This window comes from Schistocerca serialis, chromosome 8, assembly GCF_023864345.2.
Source record: "Schistocerca serialis cubense isolate TAMUIC-IGC-003099 chromosome 8, iqSchSeri2.2, whole genome shotgun sequence".
NCBI lineage: Eukaryota > Metazoa > Arthropoda > Insecta > Orthoptera > Acrididae > Schistocerca > Schistocerca serialis.
Window position 1 is genome coordinate 371698358 of NC_064645.1, and position 17949 is coordinate 371716306.

Below are 17949 nucleotides of genomic sequence, written 5' to 3' on the forward strand. Positions count from 1 at the left end.
CTGAGCTGGCGACCGATTTTTAATTGCTTTTACAACTTAATCATTTCTTTCGGCAAAATTTCCACCGGCAAAATTTATTTCCAAATTATTTCCATTATTTCATTTACCGATCGTTGTTGAATGAAATTACTCATTCAATAACGATCAAGTTATAACGTCTCCTGTTTCCCGCGGAATAATCATTATTTGCTTCGGATTCGGATCCCTTATCCCGACACGGGTCAAAATTCATAATTCACGGTCATTGTAAACTTGTAATTTCGCAAATCCCGGGAAGCAGGAGGGTGTTATAAGTTTCACGAAATGCGACATTGTCGCCAATTTAACACGAACCTGAATGTAGAATACATTTCCTTTACTTAAAGTCTATGGTCAGATATTTTATGTCATCAGAGTACCGGTTTCGGTCTATAATAATGATCTTCAGATCTGTTAGATAAAAACATGTCCTAATATACTGGAGCCATAGTGGCATCGTCAGACGCTAATCACAAAATCTGTGCAAGCGTCATCAAATATATATATATAAATAATAGTATATGCAAGAGCCATCTTGTCAGCAGCACTACTGTTGTTTTGAATAGTAGCGCTGTTGGCAAGATGACTCTTGTATATACTATTATTTATTTATATATTTGATGATGCTTGCGCTGATTTTGTGTTTAGCGTTTGACAATGCCTCTGTGGTTCCAGTATATCAGGATATGATTTTATAAAACAGATCTGAAAATGGTCATTACTGACCGAAACTGGTACTCTGATGACATAAAATTTTTGACTATGGACGTTAAGTAAAGGAAATTTACGAAATTTAATGTCTTTTCTTCCAAATTAGAGGCAGCCAGTTCTAGTGTGCATGATGGAAGATAACACTACTAACACTATCTGACCATGAACGACATACGTGGTAAGTTCCCTTTCTAATCACTATGCTCTAGAGCATTTCACTGGTACGTTACAAACCTATCCATGGTATCTTATGGTGTCCGAGCGTATTAAAACGTTGATGGCCATTTGTCCGTAATATGGGAACGGTAACAGCTACTGCCCCACGTGGCTCTTGTAAAAAAAAAAAAAAATTATTCCATGGATCATCCGAGAGGAAAAGATGAGTACAGTCCGTGGTGGGAAGCGTTTGTGACCACAAAACGTGGAAGTATTCGCAAACTCGGGGTAAGTGAACACAGGATCAAATCATTTATGGTTCGTGTTATCGTTAAAACCCTGTAAATTTAGAGCCCAACACCAATACTTCTCAAAGAAAGAAGGATTGATCAGGTTGACGAACTGTACTTGATCTCCCAAATGTCGCAGACGTTAACCATCGCGCGGGGTACCGTAACCGGCCCAAGTGGCCGAGCGGTTCTAGGCGCTTCAGTCTGGAACCGCGCGACCGCTAAGGTCGCAGGTTCGAATCCTGCCTCGGGCATGGATGTGTGTGATGTCCTGAGGTTAGTCGGGTTTAAGTCGTTCTAAGTTCTAGGGGACTGATGACCTCAGATGTTAAGTCGCATAGTGTTCGGAGCCATTTGAACCATTTGGGTAGCCGTGCGGTCTGAGGCGTCTTGTCACGCTTTAGGTCTTGCCGAGGAAAAACAAACTGCATGTAAGGGTGGACATGGTCCCCAGCATAGATGCATACTTCTGTTGATCTATTGTGTCTTCCAGAGTGATGAGACCACCCAAGGAATGCCACGCTGATATTCATCAGATAATAACGCTCTGTCATCTGGCTTCGAACTTTCTGATGATTGTTGCAGGGGTTCTGCTGTCGCCGATGAACCACTGCTCATCGCGAGATGGAATGTCACATGGCTACGTTGCGTGCACGTGACATGGTAATGATCGATTATTTCCGAAACACGGACGGATAGTGGTTGGATTTAGTTGGCCAGCTGGCCACGTGCTGCTATGGTGAGCTTCTCTGGACAGTGGATAAGGGATGGCGAAACCACGAGTTGGTGATGAGATGTTGCTCGTCCACATCTTATCAAAGAACGTGGAGGCTGGTGCTCTTTCACCGAACTTGTGGTGGTAATCAAAAGCACCTTGATAGCTGCGAACGAGACGAACATTACTGCGGACTACATGCATCCCTTCACACATCTACACCAATACTCCACAAGCCAACCGGCTGACAGTGTGTAACGGAGAGTACTTCTGGTACCACTAACTGATCCCATCTTCCCTCTTCCATTCGGGAATAGCGCATCGAATGAATTTATTGATTTTATTTTTCGAGTCCAGGATATAAAGTAATTACAAAAACTAATAACTATTGATTCACGTAACAAATGTGCAAAATTAAATATGTACAGTAGTATTTATGACACAGAGTCAATAATATATAGAAACAAGCATCAGATAAACAAGCAGCAAGATGATTACATTTTTTGACGTGCCCAGTATTCGGCGGTTATCACAGCTGTTTCGCTGGCTGCTGCAAGATCACAGATGGTGCATGCAGCCGGTAGGTTCCTGCAGACCAGCAGACGTTGTTCGTCCTGTACGTCACCACACTGACAAGTTTCCTCCTCTTTGCGGAAGCCCCACTTCCTGAGGTTGGCTTTGCACCTTGATGCCCCAACTCGCACTCTTTTCTTGGTCTTCCAGGTCACGTGTGACAGGTGTGAACCTTCGGCTATTTCCTCCTTGACCGTTATATGATTGTCTTCAGCTAGGGAGTCTCGCCGTAGCTCCTCTCTGAGAGTTCCGGGAGATGAACGATTTGCGATAGTCTTCTGTAGGAAGCTTTTTCTTGACCTCAGTCTTGGCTGTTGAGGGTCATGTCCAAACAAAGGATGTCTAGGGTACATTTCTTGTTTTTTCTTCTCCACTTCAGTTGCAGCTTGCCTTCGAATGCGTGGCGGTGCTATACCCATAATTTGGTACAGCTTAATGACAGGAGTAGGTCGTAAGCAGCCTGTAACAATGCGTCCTGTCTCGTTCAGGGCTGTATCTACATGCTTAGCATGTGCAGAGTTTTGCCAGACGGGTGCTGCGTTTTCTGCGGCGGAGAAACATAGTGCCAAGGCAGATGATCTAATCATTTTGGCTGGGCACCCAAGCTAATTCCTGTAAGTTTGCGGATGATGTTCAGCGCTTTTACTTTGAGACTCGTTTCTTCACAGTGGGCTTTGAATGTGAGGGAACGGCCCATCTTCACCCCACGGTATTTCGGAGATTTGCATTCGAGTAGTTGTTCTCCTCTCCAGGTGATGTTCAGTTTCTTATTGGCATCCCTATTTCTAAGATGGAATGCACAGACTTGGGTCTTTCCAAGGTTCAGTTTCAGTTGGTTTTCATTGTAATACTTGGCCTAATTTTACAATTGAATGAATGATTTTCGGTAAGCCTCTGTGTTAGCCGTAATTCGTTGAATTTTCTCATCGTGGTCATTTCATCAGATATATGTGGGAGGATGTAATATGGTAGATATTTCAGTAGTTTACTGCTTCCCTCCTCCCCTTATGTACAACGCCTCTCTTTTGATGACTGTAGAGCATTTCTGTAACGCTCTAGCGCCAACTGAACGACCCCATGAAGAAAAGGCGCCGCTCGTCATTGGGTCTTTCATGTCTCTTCTGTCTCTCCTGGTTAGAGTCCCAGACTGATGAACAGCACTTAAGAATCAGTCGAAAAAGCGCCTTGTAAATCATTTGTTACGTGCATGAGTTACATTTCACCAAGAGTCTTTTCAGTGAATCTCAGTCTGGCATCTGCTATTCTTTCTATTTGTTTTACGTGGTCGTTACACCTAAGGTCGTTCTAGAGAGTTATTCCTAAACATTTTACGGTATGTACCGTTTTCAACAGTTTGTCATTAATGGTTTAGTTGAATTTCTTTTCCTGTTTATGTCCAATATGTTACATTAATTTACGTTCAGGGCCAACTGCCAGAGCGTGCACGATTCATCAATACTTTGTAGGTCATTTTGCTAACCGATACTGTCTTCTGGCGTTGCTACCCTATTATAGACAGCTTCAACGCTTTCTACTACATCATGTATACTGGGTGAGTCAGCTGCCCCAACCGATGTCGTTTTATGTAACCTGTAATGTTATTTCTTGCCTTCATAAAACTCGCGCAAGATTTTCATATCCTCTCGCTAGACATGCGCAAAGCATTAGTCATACTAAGAAAGTTACGCATGTTGGTGTGGCGATCTCTGTTTATACAAATTTTTTGTCAAACCAAAGATCGCTTGATTTTAAGACCTTCATTCGAAATGAAACTAGTAGTTGGAAAAAGGTCTTAAAATCAAGCGATCTTGGCTTTGGTAAAAATACCTCCAAATAAATGAACAGGACTTTTTGTAGGAAATTTAATGTGTTTAATATTTGTAATGGGATACGTTTTGCCTAGAGGTGGTGTAAGGTGTCAGGCAAATCCAACACCTTCCACGAAAACCCTGACATGATAAGCAAATCCAGCAGTGTGTCACATAGCTCCGAATAAATCGTGACATTTAAATAACCAAAGTAATACGATTAACGAGTGAGCAAATGGAATACCACAGACTAACACGAGAATGCCTAAATGCATGTCATACCTTCCCACCGTGAAACAGACGCAGTTCCGAGGCGAGAACGAGAACAGAAGCCGAGAGCAGAACCATGTTGAGCTAGAAGGCCCTACGATAAGGAACAGACAACTACGTATCCAGCCAATCGCCAGGACCACCCTCCAGCCCATGTTAAAAGATAGAGCCCTCCAGAAGGACACTATAGCTCTTACGATAACACTAAAAGGGCCACACCAGCTGCAAGTTTTAGCGGGAGACTTTTTCGCGTCTCTGTTACGTTGCAAACGTTAAAAACATTGCTCCACCACGAAAAGTATAACGTTTCTCATTGGATTGACAGAATTTTTGTAGACGGAGCTTTAGATTAATATTGAGACCCTGATTGGTTAGATGAAAACACAGCCAGATAGTTTTTTTTAAACCAACTTCAGTAAATTGTAGTAAGGAGAAGAGGAGAGAGAGTTGCTTCCGAGACGGCGAACTGTATGGAGCTGCGCCGCCCCCCCCCCCCCCCCTTGACGCCACCTAACCAACGACAAGGTAATGAACGCACACGATGCTGCATTTTTGAGCGCATAAAGCTTCACTCAGAACTGCAGAAGTCTCACCTGTTACATCCCCTTTTTACGTAATACTAGTGTCGATCGTCAATTAAATCTCATGGTGTTCACATTTGCTACTTGAAGTAAAAATCTGAAACGCAATTACTTTTCTGTTATATAATTATTGAGAAGCCACATCAGCCACTGTAATTTACTATAAGTTAGATCAGTAATTTAAGATAATTTAGGGTCACTGTAGACCTTTTTGATAGTTTTCTCTTTTTTGAAACTTAAGTTAAATCTAGATTATAGATGTGATATGGCATAGGTAATCCTTCGATCCATTGTAGAACTTGGACACCGATTCAGGGAATATTAGTTCGCATTTTTGTTGAATGCAGTTGGTTTTTATCATTCTGTATTAAAACATTTCCTTTTATCAATAGTGCAATTTATAAACAATGTTTTGTGAGTAGAATAAAATTTCCAATGGTATACTTAACTGCTTCTTCGACGTCATTTTACCAGCTAACTAAAAGTAGGAAAGCCTTGAACCTATTCCACTAAATTTAGTTAGTATAAGATTCTTATACAGGGAGTGCAGTGGAGCTGACGCTGAATTCATTAAGTATTTGGTTATATTATCGCTAGTCTCACTGAACTCTTCTGAACTCTACTTATCAGCAACAGGTCCCAGGTTCAAACTAGTCAATTCCCTAAAAAACACGCTCAGAGCGTCGTTGCGCGAAAGTGGTAGGGAGACACAACTTAGAACAGACAGACACCGCGCAGAATGTTAGAGAATGGCAACCCTGCGCGGATGGTAAAATACCATGATTAAAGGTCCACCACATGCCCAAATAGGTCAGAAAAATAACCTGTTAAAAATTTTCGTAAAGATAATTTTTTTAAAGGCATTAATAGTTGAAAACAGTAGCTGCAGCGATAGATAGTAAGAAAGTATTCAATAGAAAGTGAGACATTCTAGCAGAGACAATAGCATAATTAAGTTATGAATTTTAATATTGTTAGAATTAAGTATTCTCTCCAATGCAAGTGCACAGGTGGCGGCTACATCGTTGACAGGTTGGTTCTGACCCAACAAATAAGTGAATGGATTGTCAGTCTTGGGTATAATAAGTGTCAAGTCGTGTGAACATAAAGTTTATGAAACGCGTGAGATCGTATGACCGCATGATGACGCGTAGATTGCTTTTAAAACAGAAAATAAGGGATTCGGAATTATTAGCAATGGCAGATCGAAACCCAGCATGAAGATGGACAGAGAATAGAGGACAGTACAACAGACGATGCAGTATCGCGAGAAATAGGACAGATAACGCACCATAACGAGGATAATGTACACAAGGCATTGGAAACGTAAGTCAGCATACGACTGAGGAGCAGGAAAGTAGAGAGACAGTCGATGAGGATTCTAACTTGCGTCTTGAATACGTAGAAACCATAGTACAAGTAATCAGAACTCCCTCACCACAGAGTACAAGGAAACCGAACAGAAACATGTCACCGCACAGTTCAATGCAATCTGTTGCGAACCAACACTCGGGCGAAAACACAGAGCGTAGGACGTCGGAAGAAAACGCAATAGGACCCACCAATCTGGCAGAATTATTACAACAAATTACGGAAACCATGACAAGGCAAAATAAAGACATAGCGAACCAAATTCAAATTCAGAATGCAGAAACCACGAGACAAATGCGTGAGATTAAAGAACAAAACAAAGAAAATTCAGTTACACCTAAGTCATATTGAAGACGAGGCAAAAGAATCTCGAGAAGTGATAGGAAACTTAGTAACAGGTCACAATCAATTGAGAACAGACATTGACAAGGTACAAGTGGACGTACAAACATTGCGTAATGACACTCAGGACGAGATCAAAACATTACGTAACAACACCCAGGGGAAAGTCAAGAAATTAGAGAAACAGATAAACGTGTTTTACACAAACGTATTACAAAGCAGCGCTGAAAAGATGTGATAACCGCATATTCAAAGTAGAAGCGCAAACGAAGCAATAATTTCAGAAATTGCAAACCGAGTTGTTGCAAACCACTGAAGAGCGTAGTGAACAAGATCGAACAAGCATTGAGTCTGCAACCACATCCGTATCTGTAACAGCACCGGAAAAACAAGCAATTAACGAAGATATCATGCATTTTCGATTCCAATCACAGGCGGAAAGTAACATACCTAAAATCAGACAGCCTGCACAGCAACAAACACGTTTCGAAACTCTTGATGAACAAACGGCACCACAAATTCATGCGGAACGACAAATGTATGTTTCAAGACAGTCTGGATCGTGCAATGAAGCGTCAAGGTTAGCCAGACAAGTTATCGAACCAATACGTGGCAATGGAAAGCCAGGTCGCGAAGAGTACACTGCAATGCATTCAGCTACACGTTCACAACCGATGGAAGAAAATTATTACGTACCACTCCAACGATACTACGCAAGGGTAGGCGAAAGTTACAGTGGACAATATCCATTGGATCTACGACAACCGGAAAGAACGACGGGAGAAATGATCAGAAACAAAAGTGGCGAAGAATCGCGAATTTCATATGGAACTATGACGAAGTACGACAACGATCATATCCTCACAGTCAGAAAATTTCAACACTTTAGAGAAGGAAACTCATTACATCCACGAACTTTCATTGATCAATTCCGAGTAGGATTACCAGAACACTGGACGCTAGCACACAAATTATACTTTATATGTACACACATGTCAGGAACATTCGCAGAAACCATGCAGAATGTTGCAGCGACATGCCGATCGTACGAAGATTTCAGAGAGAAGTTTCTCTCACGATATTGGTCCAGCGAAGCACAGAACAGAGTAAAGTACGAATTATTACAGAAACCTTATTTTGAAAATTCAGGAGAGAAGAGTCCCGTGAAATTTTTCGAATTAATGGCAAAGAAAAATCAATGCTTAGATGCACCATATAGTGATGGAGAGTTGATTAAATTATGCGCGATGAAGTTACCACTGAAATACCAGCAATCATTAGTAGGTCGCGGAGGCAGTGGCGTCGAAGCATTTAAAGGTATTCTAAGCGAACTAGAGTTCACATTTTCTGAAGATGACGCAAGAAAATGACGAAGCGCATGTGAAAACGAAAGCAAAAAGCAGTAGAATCCACAAGATACAGTAATAAGAAACAATAATTACGAACCACGTGATAACTTCGCACCAAGAAACGACAACAGATTCCAACAAAAAAAACGGTTATGGATTTAGGAGAGAATATGGCAGTAACTATAATTCACCAAGGAACGGCAACAACTATTACAGAGGGAACAATGACAACCGGAACGTGTATTGGAGAACCAATAGACCGACAAATTATCCACAAAGAAACCAATATCAACAAGCAAGAAAAGAGAATACAGATAGAAGTGGAGGTGAGAACACCAAACCCCGAAAAACGTTCGAATTGACAGCTAAGCACCCATGCCAAAGAGAATGACGCACCGACCCAGAAAAATTACAGCACCTTGAACAGAGAGGTAAATACCTTATCACGAGAAGAGAAGAAGGAAGAAACAAATCCGCAGGGACCAGATGAAAACAAAGACAGGAAAATAACAATATCGTGTTGGGACGAAATTGGGAGAATACTGACGAGGAAGATGAATTACCAGAGGCATGCACAACGAATGTAGGAGGTAAGGACGAAATAATGAGTATTGCAGAGCTGTTTAAGATAGAAACCAGGGAAAGCGAATTCAATGAGGATAATGCGCAGTCGACAGAAGTTGAAAATAAGTTATTAGTGGTCACAGAACCCAACGTATATAATGAAGGAAGTTATGAAGCGATAATTAGAGCATTTCAATGCGATTATGTGGAAGTAGCGACGAAGAAGGAGAAGATAGACGAGGATGAGGAAAAAGTAGAGGATGTTGAAGAAAGCATAAATGAAGGACGAAACAGAGAAGAAGAAATAAAAGAGAGAGAAGTAGCAGTCGAAGCTTATCCTACAGAAAGTTCGAATTCACAAGGGAAATTCCTGAAAAGACTCATGTATGATTCAGTGGAGGATACGTTGATGCAAGAAGAAGAAGAACAGAACCAACCCTTTCATATTCAACCAATTGTGAAGGCCATGGTAAAGCATATCCCAGTCACTATTGTAATTGGTAGCGGAAGTGAACTGACCGCGGTCTCAGAAAATTTATTCATGTAGTGTAATACCAATGAGGAACTGCCAGTTCTGAAAACACGTAAGATTAAAGTAAGAGGCCCTATTAGAAACAACGCTGCGGAAGTTACGAGACAAACAAGGTTAACTCTTTCGTGCCAAGGTCAAAAGATCGAAGCCAACTTCGTGATTATACCTAAAGTAACTGGGGGGATTTTTTAAATGAGAGACGAGTGATAATAGATACGGGGAAAGGTAGCGTAACATTCGGGAATGTCACACTTCTCTTTGAGCAAAAGCTAAAATTAAAAGAAATACCACTTATAAACAAACAATTAAGAGTGATGCGAGATAAAGAGGATGAAGAATTAGAATGGCATGCACAAAAGGGGGAATAGCCTCAACTCATGTTAGAAGTCCATAAAGAAATCGACGAAAAATTGCAAGAAGTTCAAGGTATTTCGGATCACAGTAAAGGAGAATTAGAGGGTATTTTACGAGATAAAGCAGAGGTATTTTCACCTAAGACTGGCAGTATTAAGCACTTTCAGTACAAATTTGAAGTAAAACAGCACAAACCATTTAGAGTGCCACCCTATACAATCACATTAGGAGATATCTAAAATGTTAGATGGTGATATTATTGAACCAGCTACCTCCACATATAACAGGCTGCTCCATTTTGTACAAAAACGAGATGGGAGCATCAGGTTAGTGCTTGATTCCAGACAGATCAACGCAATCATAATCACTGAGACAGATCGCCCAGAAAATGAGAGGAATTGATACAAAACTTCCACGGTACTGAGATATTTTCATCAATTGATTTACGGAGTAGTTTCTGGTAAATAGAACTGGCCCCAGAATGTAGAAAATTTACAGCATTTATCGTATTCGGTAGATGTTACCAATTTAAACGATTGCCATTTGGTTTAAATATATCATCAGCAGGGTTTTTTAGGGGATGTAATACTATACTCACTTAAATCTTCCGGGCTCATAGGGCGTGGTCGAAGTATAAAACTGTCTCCTGACGCTTCGTCTCCGACTGCGGGAGACATCCTCGGAGGTAAAGCGGCGAACTGCGAAGAGAACGGGAGGAAGCGCTGATTACATAGGCAGTACAGAGGGCGCCACTGTCGATCACGTGGCGTCGGCTATGAGATTGTCACTGGTATTGCCAACATTCTCGATTGAGAGTAATCGATCATCACGCTTGCGGTGCAACGCTGACATCCAAATTTTATCCTGTTTAACACTTTCGTCTTTCCTGTTAAAATTATTGCGATGTTTATCAATCTCGATAGCCTCCCTATACAAGCGTGCATGATAATGCGAGGTTTTTGATATGACGCTTGTCTCGCTGAATTTTATTTCATGATCACCTTCCTGGTAAACATGTTCCGCTACGGCCGATTTATCCGTGTGACCCAGGCGGCAATTCCTCTTATGTTCGACAAGACGGGTGTTCACATTTCTCTTTGTGGTACGAGGAAGGTGATTATGAAATAAAATTCAGCGAGACAAGCATCATTTCAAAAACCTCGCATTATTATGCACGCTTGTGTAGAGAGGCTATCGAGATTGGTAAACATCGTAATAATTTTAACAGGAAAGACGAAGGTGTTAAACTGGATAAAATTTGGATGTCAGCGTTGCACCGCAAGCGTGATGATCGATTACTTTCAATCGGGAATGTTGGCAATACCGGAGACAATCTCATAGCCTAAGCCACGTGATCGACAGTGGAGCCTTTTGTGCTGCCTATATAATCAGCGCTTCCTCGAGTTCTCTTCGCAGTTCGCCGCTTTACCTCCGAGGATGTCTCCCGCAGTCGGAGACGAAACGTCAGGAGACAGTTTTTTACTTCGACCACGCCCTATGAGACCGGAAGTTTTAAGTGAAGACAGTACCGGCCGTGAAAGCTTACATTGTATGATCAAACGCCTTTACGGGGAGGATATGTCAGCATCGGTTCGACGATTTGAAGGAATGCGCAAGAAGAACGCACAACAACTGTGTACCCTCAGCTTTTTGTTACGCTGCAGGGACACTTCGACGGTTCCGAAATTTGTGAAGGTGAAGAGGATGTTTCCCTCGGCCCAGGCACATCGTATTTACAACCGTATGGAGTCTGCAATGCTACGTGAGAGGATTCATCAGACGCGGGCAGCACTGGCGGTAACCAGCAGTAAACTTTTTCATCTCCACTTGTTTCTTAGTAATACTATGGAGTGTTGTGATTGGAATAAGATTGACGGTCTAACATTCAAAACTATGGAAGTTAGTGCAGAAATATCAGCAAATAGGCAGAAGAAGAAGTTCAATAACTTACAGAACAACATTTATGGAGGTTCAGTTGAGGACAATTCTCGAACTGTTATTAACCTGTCCGATAAAGATTTGTCAAAAGTTCAAATTTCTGTACTAGCGAAAGGTGGCAATTTTGCTGTGACGCCCCAAAACGTACCGACAGAGGATATTGTAGCAAATATTGAGGCCGGTATCCGTCAGCTTCCACAGCAGTCCGCTGACGTAATTAGGATGGAAACGGATAGGATTTTACGTACATGTAAGCCACCTAAAAGTAATTTGTCGCCGGCTCAAAGGAAGGCGCTGAGGGATATAAATGGAGATAAAAACACTATTGTTCTTAATGCACATAAGGGCAATGCCACCGTCATACTGAACATTGAGGACTATCATGGAAAAATTAATGATATTTCGGTTCCCTCCAATTACAAAAAACTCCAGAAAGAATCGACTATGAAGGTTTTAAGAATGACAAATCGACTGGTGAAAGCGTCCTCATTTGGCTCCGACGATAAGAAGCTGCTTTGTGAAACAGAAGCGTACCCATCTAGACTTTATGGCTTACCCAAAGTTCATAAACCTGGGATTCCGTTGAGGCCAATTGTCAGCGCTATAGGCGGACCAACACACGAGTTAGCTAGACAATTTGCCTCAATGCTGTAGCCTTATGTTGGTAGGACAGACAGTCATATTAAAAATTCAGCTCATTTCATTGACAAGTTAAAGTAAACGAGCGTGGGTCCGGATGATATCCTCGTCAGCTTTGACGTTGTGTCGTTATTTAGCATGTTTCCGGTAAACGAAGCTATCTTATGCATAGCGGATATTTTTCCTACCGATATTGTGGCATTATTCCGACACTGCCTCACCACAACCTACTTTCAATACAATAATAACTTTTATGAACAGATTGACGGTGTGGCTATGGGCATTCCTCTCAGTCCTGCTGTGGCTAACTTATTTATGGAGACTTTTGAACAATGGGCGTTGCAGACTGCCAGTAAGAAACCAGCCAGATGGTATCCCTATGTCGATGACACGTTCGTAGTATGGACGCACGGAGCAGTGCAGTTGGATGCCTTCCTGACACATTTAAACAGCATTAATCCGAAAATCCAATTCACTATGGAGACGGAAAGGAATGGGCAATTGGACTTCCTGGATGTGTCTGTGATTAAACGACGGGACGGAACGTTGGACCATAAAGTGCATAGAAAGCCCACACATACTGATCGTTATCTACACAAATATTCAAACCACCACTCTAGACAAAAAAGAGGTTTAATGGAAACTTTGGTAGACAGGGCGTACTAACTTTGTGAACCTGTTTATGTAAAAGATAAGATTGAACATCTGTGGTCAGCTTTCGTGAAGAATTCTAGCAAGGATAAAGTCGAGCACTTCGCTCTAGGCAGAGAATCAGGAGTAACGACGAACAACAGTCGTCCAAGGTCAAAGTTTTCTTCCGTTCTTTAGTAAGATCACAGATCGCATTGGGAAAGTTTTAGGCAAGTATGGGGTTGAAACTATTTTCCGACCCACTAGGAAAATAAAAGAATTTTTAAGGTCGGCAAAAAATGCAATACACCCTTTGGCTACACCGGGGGTATATAAAATTCCTTGTAGTTGTGGACAGGTTTACATCGGTACCACAAAGGGAAGTGCGAACACCCGTCTTGTCGAACATAAGAGGAATTGCCGCCTGGGTCCCACGGATAAATCGGCCGTAGCGGAACATGTTTACCAGGAAGGTGATCATGAAATAAAATTCAGCGAGACAAGCGTCATATCAAAAACCTCGCATTGTCATGCACGCTTGTATAGGGAGGCTATCGAGATTGATAAGCATCGTAATAATTTTAACAGGAAAGACGAAGGTGTTAAACAGGATAAAATTTGGATGTCAGCGTTGCACTGCAAGAGTGATGATCGATTACTCTCAATCGAGAATGTTGGCAATACCAGTGACAATCTCATAGCCGACGCCACGTGATCGACAGTGGCGCCCTCTGTACTGCCTATATAATCAGCGCTTCCTTCCGTTCTCTTCGCAGATCGCCGCTTTACCTCGGAGGATGTCTCCCGCAGTCGGAGACGAAACGTCAGGAAACAGTTTTATACTTCGACCACGGCCTATGAGCCCGGAAGTTTTAAGTGAAGATAGTACCGGCCGTGAAAGCCTACATTGTGTGATAATACTATACTCAGTCCTGAAATTTTACAAAAAATTACTTGTGATGTTGATGATGTGATTATAGCAGGACCCTCTTGGGAACATCACAACGACACATTAAATCAGTTTTAACAGATCATGAAAGAGCATGGGGTAACAGTAAATATAACAAAATCCAAATTAGGAAGGCGAGAGGTCGGATTTCTAGGACACATAATTTCAGAGAAAGGGCTAATGCCCGACCCAGAACAACTAATGGCAATGAAAAAATTCTGTACTGCATATAATAAGAAAACTCTCAGAGGATTTCTAGGTTTCACCGGATTCTATAAAAAATTTGTTTGGGTCGACTCTCTCGCAACACCACGCCTATGTGCATTGAGTGGAAAAAACACGCCATGGGTATGGGATCAACAAGCCAATGAAGAATTTTTAAATGTGAAAAACGCACTAACAACAGTACCGATTTTAGCACATCCTGATCTAACACAAAATTTTGTGTGGCCACTGATAGACCGAAAACTGGTTTAGGAGTTGTTTTATTCCAAGAATACGAACAGGCAGGGTTAAGATCATATAGAACAATTTCATTTGCCAGTCGTGTACTCACAAAAAGCGAGAAACACTATTCAGTCACGGAGCAGGAAGCATTGGCCATTGTGTGGGGCTTCCAACGTTTTGCATACTTCCTATTCGGAAGAAAAACAAACTCATGGAAGGTTAGCCAGATGGATGTTAATACTACAGGAATTTGACTTCACTATTACACATATTCCAGGACCAGCGAATGTATTAGTAGATGCTTTATCGCCAAGTCCACAGGGTGCATCCAGTAACATAGGTTTGGAAGCAGCAGAAGACGAGTTTACAATGTACTATATGAAACAAGTACCTTTCGAAAACTACATTACGACAGCATTGAAAAACATAGGCAAAGAACAAGACAAGGATCCCGAAATACTAGGAATCAAACACAAGAGGAGAAATAAGGATTTTCCAGACATTCGACAGCACTATCTCGTAAAAAACAATGTTTTATTTTTTAGACGAAATGTTGCAACGAATGAATGGTTTATTTATATCCCAGATGAACTAAATAATGAGTAATATGATATACACGTTTAAGTAATGGCCTCTTCGGACCAAAGAAATGCTTTTTAAAAATAAAACAAACCAGTTATTTTCCTAATATGGAAATTAGAACAGTATTACTCAAATGCAAAAAATGTATGAGGGCTAAACACGTCACTTTCCAAACCAAACCACCTATGTTTCCAAATAATCCCTAAAAAATTAAAAGAAATAGCTGCAACAGATTTGATAGGGCCCCTCCCATGCACAAAAAATGGATATATTTTCAAATTTGTCGTTTTGGAACTTACTTCTAAATATGTTACCTTGACACCATAAAATCAGGCAACAGGTCTTACTATAAGTAAAGCATTTAGACAAGATTTTCTCAGACAAGTAGGTCGAGTGGAACGAATAATTTCGGATAATGGCCCACAATACAAATCAGTGCAATGGCAGAACACATTAAAACAACACAAACCTAGCGTAATTCCAGCAGAACGATCTATGAAGAACATAGGCACGTTATGCCGATTATATGCAGGCAAAAGACACAACGCTTGGGATATATACTTTAAAGATTTTCAAGAAATAATAAATGAAATGCCACATTGCACTACACTACTACCTCCAATTACTGTACTTAAAAATATTTAACCCCCAAACATAATCAGAGAAAATGTTAGATTTCCTATTGTACCACGTAGACAGCACAAACAAGACATAGCAATAGCACTCTCCAACATCAGAAATGCAACCATTAAAAGAAAAGAAAGAGGAGATAGAACAGCAATTAAAAGAAAATTCTCAGTAGGCCAGAAAGTATTTGTAAAAACACACCATTTCCCCAACAAACAGAAACACAAAATACATAAGTTTTACACTGCATACAAAGGACCTATCATAATTAGCCGAATTGCTCATGATAATGCTGTGGAACTAATGAACCCAAAAACAGGCAAAACCTTGGGACTTCACCATGTCAGCCATATCAAAAAGTTTGAAGATTAATTTTATTACTGGTAAATAATCAGCACAATATTTCAAGTTTATGTTGCAGATAAGATCGTCAGGAGAAAGAAGAATGAGGAAAGAGGAAGGTGGGGAAAAGAAACTAGTTTCAATAAAAACAAAAAACAAAAATAACACCAGTAGTAGCATAGATTAAGGTGAAAGGATAAAGTGTAGATAGTCTAACAGCATGAAATACTAAAATACTATACAGCACGACACTACACAAAAATAAAGAACGAATTTGAGGATTCTTGTAGAAGTTAAGACTCAAAATATCTTAGAATTGTAACATGGAAAGGGCGCCGAAATTTGTAAAGCTTTTTAAAAAGGCGTAAAACAATGTAGGTACTAGACGTATGTTAGATGAATATAAGTAAAACTTTTTGTAAGAACCATTGTAAAAAACTCCAGCAAAAAACCAAATGCAACGACCCAAAAGTTGCAACCAGAGAAGTATCAAGAAAGGAAAGGGTGTAATTAGCAAGACACGATTCCTACAAGGAAGAAGTGTCGAGAGAAGGTAAAGGACAGTGAGACCAACAAAGGGCACGTGTAAATCAACTGCTGAAGGGACCGGTGCAGGGACAGACAAGCAAACACTGGACCTTCACCGCTCGTAAACCCTGGGATGCCCCCGACTCAGCGGAGCGAGCAAAAAACGGCCGGACGAGAAGACCGCTTGGGCAAGCCACCACTGGAAAAAAAGTATGTATAAAAGTCACACTACCGCTATTAAACAGCACACTGATGCACGAAACTGAAGAAAACTTCCACAAAGTAAAAATGACATGTCCAAACAATTTATCAAACTGTTACTAAGAGGAGAACTTGAAAGCAACTAGGTATCAATAAATATTCCTATATCCTGCCCAGAGAAGAACCAAGAATCAAGTAAGAAGCAGAGAAAAAGCTGGAAGAGCAGAAGTAGAAGATTCACAAGATTGAGATCAAAAAAAAAGATGGGTGAAGAATAGACGACATACCATCCCAAATCCCTATCCTATTGTGATCTAGCCGTCTGCAAAGTATCACAACGAAAAACGACCGATTTCAGCGACACATAACGATGACTTTCATCATACAAAGCCAGTAAACCACGAGATTCTGCACTCACAGGGCCATTCCATTATGGGACCTCCACAACATCAACACACCGTTGCAAAGGCAACAAGGAACAACGAACGAAGCTGTACATCAAATACTTGCCCACATCCATCTCGCTCAAGTCGATCACCTTCATGCAAAGACATTCGCCAACCTTATGCTTAAACATTCATAGGATTGTGTGAATGTGTGAAATCAAATTATGTGATGTAGGAATTGTGCAAAAGAAACGTGAAAAACTAAATAAGTTAAGCACACCAGACACCTAATAAACTACAAAATAGCAGTCATTGACTATAGACTTAAGTAAACAGTAGACTACCGATAAACCTAAGTCATTGGTTCTGAAATGGGCAGTATATAAAGAACAAAAGTAAGACATAATAAACACTAAAACTATATGCCACTTATTTTCTCCTCATAAAAATAAAAGAATAACTATATTTTACTTATTTTCTCCTTATAAAACAAAGAATAAAAAATTATCTTGTTGGATGTTTTCTTTTTTTTAACATTTGTACCATTTGTTAGGATAATATCTCAACACTTGTGTATATATATTTCTTTGTCAAAACAATACTTGGAAATAATTCTTATTTGTTAGTGTAACAATGTTGAAATGAATGTCTAGAAACAAAAACATTTTACTTGTACATGATATTTAGAAAATGTGTTAGGTATAGATTTTACTTCATTACTACATTTATAAAAAAAATATTTCTAAGAAAATCGATGTGAAAGACTCCTCACTTTCAATAACACACTTCTTAAAAACCAAACTTCGCACTTATATAAAGAAAGAAAATAATTAAAAATTAATAATAATAATAGCATAAAAATATTCTTCTCTTGTCAATGTAATCATATTTTTGAGAATAATGTGGAAGAATGTAAAAATATAAATTAGTAATACAATCTAGCATAGAACCAGAATAACATGGCTGAACAGTAGGCAACAAAATTTTGATAAAGGAATAATTTTTGACTGACTTAGACAACTATACAATCATTGCCTAACTTCAGT